This window comes from Mesoplodon densirostris, chromosome 7, assembly GCF_025265405.1.
Source record: "Mesoplodon densirostris isolate mMesDen1 chromosome 7, mMesDen1 primary haplotype, whole genome shotgun sequence".
NCBI lineage: Eukaryota > Metazoa > Chordata > Mammalia > Artiodactyla > Ziphiidae > Mesoplodon > Mesoplodon densirostris.
Genome location: NC_082667.1, coordinates 94,242,888 through 94,249,410, shown reverse-complemented (window position 1 = coordinate 94,249,410; position 6,523 = coordinate 94,242,888).

The window sequence follows — 6,523 nt, the reverse complement described above, 5'->3', positions numbered from 1 at the left end:
TAAAAGATGATAAACATCATTAGTCATTAGAGAAATGCAATTAAAATCACAATGAGATACCACTACATTATCTACTAGAATTGTTAAAATTAAAACTACTGACCATACCAATTGTTGTCCGGGATATGGAAGAATTAGAACTGTAATATACTGTTAGTGGGAATGTAAAATGGTACAACTACTTTGGAAATTGTCTAGTAGTTAAATGTACACCTACTAATTTATCCAGCCATTTCATTTCTGGGTATTTATTCATGAGAAAGAAAAACATATGTCCATACAAAGACTTATACACACATTTTCATAGTAGCTTTACTTTTGATATTAAAAAACTGGGGAAAATTCAAATGTTTATCAACAGATAAACGAACTATGGTATATCCATACAATAGATTACCACTCAGCAATAAAAAAAAATAGAGCTAATGAGACATACTATAATATAGATCTTAAAATAATTATGCTGAGTGAAAGAAGCTAGATGAAAAAAGCATACATGACACTACAAAATTCTAAGAAATAAAAGTAAATGTAGAACATATTTAGCGCTCAGATATTCATTTCTAATATCATTTTCCAATACATGGCTGATTCTAGGACTGGGGCAGTAAATAGACAAGATGAGTCTAGGACATCTTGCAATGCCAGAAATTAAGAAAATGCTCAAATACATACATGAACACACACACACACACACAAACACACACACAAGTTCCCAATGCTCAAGGTTGGAATAACTTGAGCAAAAAAATAAAATAGATTATAACTCAAAGTATAAAATAAATATCCATGAGTCCATACTGATATAAATAAAAGACTGAATAAGTTAGTAAATGGGGGAGAAGAGGTAAACCTCCCATGCAGAAGAATTCCAAATTAATTATGTAGATACTCTACCCTAAAGGAGGGAACCAGTAACTCCTTACATGCCCACACTCTCTTAAGTGTGGGCTGTTCATAGTGACTTCCTTCCAAAGAGCACAATATGGTAAGAGGGGAAAAAGAGTAACTATGCAGAGGAGAAAACTGACAAATACTACTTCAGCCAGGTGATCAAGGTCAACATCAACAGTGATAAGTCATGTTGACAGTGTATACCTTTGATATGTTGTAATGAGTATGGCACTTTACCACTGTAATTTGCCTCTGCCAAATCCATAACCCCAGTCTAATCATGAGGTAAACATGAAATTCCAATAGAGGGGCATCCCACAATATGCCTCAGGACTGCCAAAGTCACCAAAAACAAGGAAAGTCTGAGAAACTGTCATAGCCAAGAGGAGCCTAAGGAGACATAACAACAATGTAACGTGGTATCATGGATGAGATTGTGGAAAGGAAAAAGAACATTAGGTAAAAGCTAAGGAGATCTAAATAAATTATGTATATTAGTTATTAATAATGTATCAATATTGGGTCATTAATTGTAACTAATATACCATATTAACATAAGATGGTAATAAGAAAAACTATGCAGAGGATATAGGGGAACTCTGTACTATCTGCTTAGTTTCTCTGTAAATCTAAAACTATTCTAAAAAGTAAAGTCTATTAATTAAAAAATTAAATCTATGTGTATATAATTTAATACATTTAATAAATCAGATATAAAGTTTAAAAAAAAAACTAATGTATAGTGACAAAAAGCAGATTAGTGGTTGCCCAGCAATCCATAAGGAATGACAGGGATAGGAGAGGATAGAAAAAGGAAGGGATTAAAAAGTGACATGAGTGGGGCCTCCCTGGTGGCGCAGTGGTTGAGAGTCCGCCTGCCGATGCAGGGGATACGGGTTCGTGCCCCGGTCTGGGAGGATCCCATATGCCGCGGAGCGGCTGGGCCCGTGAGCCATGGCCGCTGGGCCTGCGCATCCGGAGCCTGTGCTCCGCAACGGGAGAGGCCACAACAGTGAGAGGCCCGCATACGGCAAAAAGAAAAAAAAAAAAAAAAAAAAGTGACATGAGGAAACTTCTAGAGGAAAAGGGTATACTTTTTTTTTGTGCTGATGGCCTCACAGGTATATACTTATGTCAAAACTTAACAAAGTGTACATTTTAAATATAAGCAGCTTACTGTATGACAATTATAATTTTTTTTTTTTTTCGTTACGCGGGCCTCTCACTGTTGTGGCCTCTCCTGTTGCGGAGCACAGGCTCCGGACGCACAGGCTCAGCGGCCATGGCTCACAGGCCCAGCCGCTCCACAGCATGTGGGATCTTCCTGGACCGGGGCACGAACCCGTGTCCCCTGCATCGGCAGGCGGACTCTCAACCACTGCACTTCCAGGGAAGCCCGACAATTATAATTTAATAAACCTTTTTCTAGTATAAAAAAACCAAAAAAAAACCCTTCCAAATTTGAACTATCTTCTTAAAAACTAGTCTGTAAGAACATTTGGAGTTAGCCCTATCACACCTGAATTTAACCAGTGAGTTTTTTTCTTCCAGTTTTATTGAGATATAATTGATATACAGCACTGTATTAAGTTTAAGGTGTACAGCATAATGTTTTGATTTACATACTTCATGAAATGATTATCACAATAAGTTTAATGAACATCCACATCTTATATAGATAAAACGTTAAAGAAATAGAAAAAAATAGTTTTCCTTGTGATGAGAACTCAGGATTTATTCGCTTAACAACTTTCATACATAAGCAGTGTTAATTATATTTATCATGTTGTACATTATTTAGTACTTATTTATCTTATAACTGGGAGTTTGTACCTTTTGACTGCTTTCATCCAATTCCACATCCCCTGCCTCTAGTACCCACAAATCTGCTCTCTTTTTATATGAGTTTGTTTGTTGGTTGGTTTGTTTTTGAAGTGTAATTGACCTACAACACTATGTAAGTTCCTATTACACAACATAGTGATTCAATGTTTCCATACATTTCAAAATGATCACCATGATAAGTCTAGTTACAATACGTCACTATACAAAAATATTACATAGTTACTATATTCCCCACACTGTGCATCATATCCCTGACTCATTTATTTTGCAACTGGAAGTTTGTACCACTTAATCTCCTTCACCTATTTCTTTCGTACCCTATCACCATCATCCCCTTCCCTCTGGCAACCACCTGTTTTTTCTCTGTGTCTATAACTCTGTTTCTGTTTTATTATGTTTGTTCATTTGTTTTCTTCTTTTAGATTCTACATGTAAGTGAAATCATACAGTATTTGTCTTTCTCTGTCTGACTTATTTCACTTAACATAATGCCCTCACAGTTCATCCATGTTGTTGCAAATGGTAAGATTCTTTTCTATGGCTGAGTAATATCCTATTATTTATATACATATATATGTATATGTATATGTATATATATATATATATATATATATATATATATATATATATATATCACACCTTCATCTTTATCCATTCAGCTATTAATGGGCACTTAGGTTGCTTCCATATCTTAGCTATTGTAAGTAATGTTGCAATGAACATAGAGGTACATATATCTTTTCTAATTAGTGTCTGTGTTTTCTTTGAATAAATATCCAAGAATGGAATTACTGGATCATATGGTAATTCTATTTTTAACCAGTATATTTAACTAGTGACTTTGTTTCACTCAAAGATTCATATTTTTAGGAATTCTTGTGCCAACAATGCTAATCACCCAGCATCAAATTTCATGACATAATGGTGATTTAGGATATGCTGAGCATCTTTATTATTGTTTCCTTACTTCAAGACTTTCAATCTTATGGAAATATCCTAGTCAGACTTGTCTGGTTTGAGGGAATTTTTATAGTCAATCAAAATTAAGCCAAATATAGTGTGTCATTTAAAATGAGACTTAGTGCCAATTTTATGGCTGCAGCAACCTGGAATCCACATTCTGAGCCATTTGCTATTTAAAAATCACACTCCTAAGAAGTCTGGTATTTGAGGCATTTGATTGCCTGGGATCAAATATGGCTATGCTACTTATTAACTTAATAATAATGGGAAACGCTGAGCTTCAGTATTCTCAACTATGAAATGCAGATAACAGTACTTACTTCATGGGACTGTTGAAGGATTAAATAAGTTAACACATGTAAAAGTCGTAGAAGACTACCTGGCAGTGCTATCCAGATTCTACAAAACCTACAGATCCTATGGCACTAATCATCAGGGAAGTGTAAATCAAAACCAAAGTGAAATACTACTTCACTCACACACACTATAAGGGCTATAATAAAAAGACAATAACAGGTGTTTCTGAGGATGTGGAGAAACTGGAACCTTCCTACACTGCAGGTGTAAATGTAATATGTCCAGTCACTTTGGAAAACAGTCTGCAGTTCCTCAAAAGGTTAAACCTAGAGTTGCCATATGACCCAGCAGTTCTAATCCTAGGTATATATGCCAGAGAAATGAAAATATATGTTCACATGAAAACTTGTACATGAATGTTAATAGCAACATTATTCATAATAGCCTACAAGTAGAAACAGCCCAAATGTCCAACAACTGCTAAATGGATAATCAAACATAGTATATCCATACAATAAAATATTATTTAGCAATAAAAAGGAGTGAAGTACTGATACATGCTACCATGTGGCTGCACCTTGAAAACATTATGCTAAGTGAAAGAAGCCAGCAAAAAAGAACACATATGGTATGATTCTATTTATATGAAATGTCCAGAATAGGCAAATGCAGAGAGAAGGAAAGTAGACTCAGAGGCTGTTGAAAGGTTTTAAGGGAAAATAAGGAGTGACTATTAATGGGTGTGAGGTTTCTTTTTGGGGTGATGTAAATGTTCTAAAATTAATAGTGGTGATAGTTATACAACTGTGCATATGCTAAAAACCATTGAATTTTAACTTTAAAACAGGTGAACTCTATGGTATATGAGTTATATCCAGTAAAGCATGTTAAGTGGTTTAAAATAGATGGGAAAAGGGAAAGCCCCAAAGCAACAATAACAGTATTAATAATAATAAATTAGTTCATCTCTCTAGCCTTATCCCCTTCCATGCCCACATTTACTTTATGCTCTATCCATAATGGCCTCCTTGCAGTCCCCATATTATGTCTTCCTATTTGATGTCCTGTGAACATACTATATCTGCTTTCTGGAGTTCTCTTCACCCCTCCTCTACCTGCCTAACTCCTTTATATTTAAAATTAGTCGGTCAGAGTAAGCTAATGGCTGGAAAAATGGATTCCAAAATCCAATGGCCTAACATGATAAAATTTATTTCTCACTCATGTAGACCCTCCCCAGGTGATTCAGGGATCCAGGATTCTTACCTCTAGTATCTCTGCCCATCCTGGAGTCTTGGAGTCTTCCAGTGTATTCTCTAAACCTAGCTGAGAGAATCTGTAGGGCATCATTACAGATAGAACTTCGAGGAATTTTCCAAATGATTAATTCATTTTTGAACATGGTATATTTAAGATGATGTCAGGATACCCAACAGTCTTGGGTTCAGCACAGAGATCATTAGCTTATAACTCTGCATCTCAAATATATTGCACTACTCCCCCCTCTCTCTACCATATCTTCAGGAGGCAGGAGGTGATCTGCTTAAAAAACTCAAAGATTATTTTAAAGAATAAGAATGCTGAGGGGAGAAAAATACAATTTAACATCTCTATTGAGGAATTTACGATGTAGCACAGGATATAAGCTGCAGCTAAAGAAAACTTTCCTTAAAGTGCTATTTGTTAAAAGTTGGAATGCATTCCTTAGGACAAATCAAAGTGTGACACACAACATCCAAACTTCCTGTACACGTAGGTAAGTGTTATCAACTATCTCCCACTCCCAAATTTCTCTGCCACATTGAGGACTGTTCACGAGGAGCAGGACATGTTGGTTGTAGCAAGAGAAATTTGAAAATACTCACTTTTATGGAAGTCATAAGAGAGAAAATCTCTTTCATGTTATTTAGGGTCATCCTTGATACGTTTATTCTAAAAAATAATACACATAGCCAAATATTTTCCTCTATGTAAAATCTTTACAAAACTGAAATCCCGATAATTCAGCTTCTGATAGAATCCATTCGCTTTTCCAGTTAGATTGGGCATAATTCTTAATTGGTCGTACACAATCTAATATGATTATGAAGTTCCATCCCACAGTACCTGTTATTCAGACTAGCGGTTGGAAATACCAGCTCCACAATTTCAGATCTGGTCCATAATTGGGGCAGGGAGGGACTTTGGGCGGGGCCTCCAGATAGGGAGGAGGCGTTGTTAGAAAGCGGTGGGGTTAGTCTACTGGCTGTCACTACTCCAGTTAAGCCTAGTAATATTTGAGTAAGCGAGGGTCTGGTGTGTGAGCAGCATTCTCAGTGAGAAGTTTCCCTTGGCATTTGAGTGGACTCTGAAACTATAGGCGTTTCGTCCCCCCGGACTGCCGAGAAATGTGAGAGCTGCAGAGATGGTTGTCGCCAGCTATAGGGAGCCGGCAGAAACGAGGCTGTTCCTGAGGATGGGCTCTGCCGAGAGGGCAAAGTAGCCCCAGGGTTTTAGTGAGAAGGGAAGTGGAATGCAGTCGGGG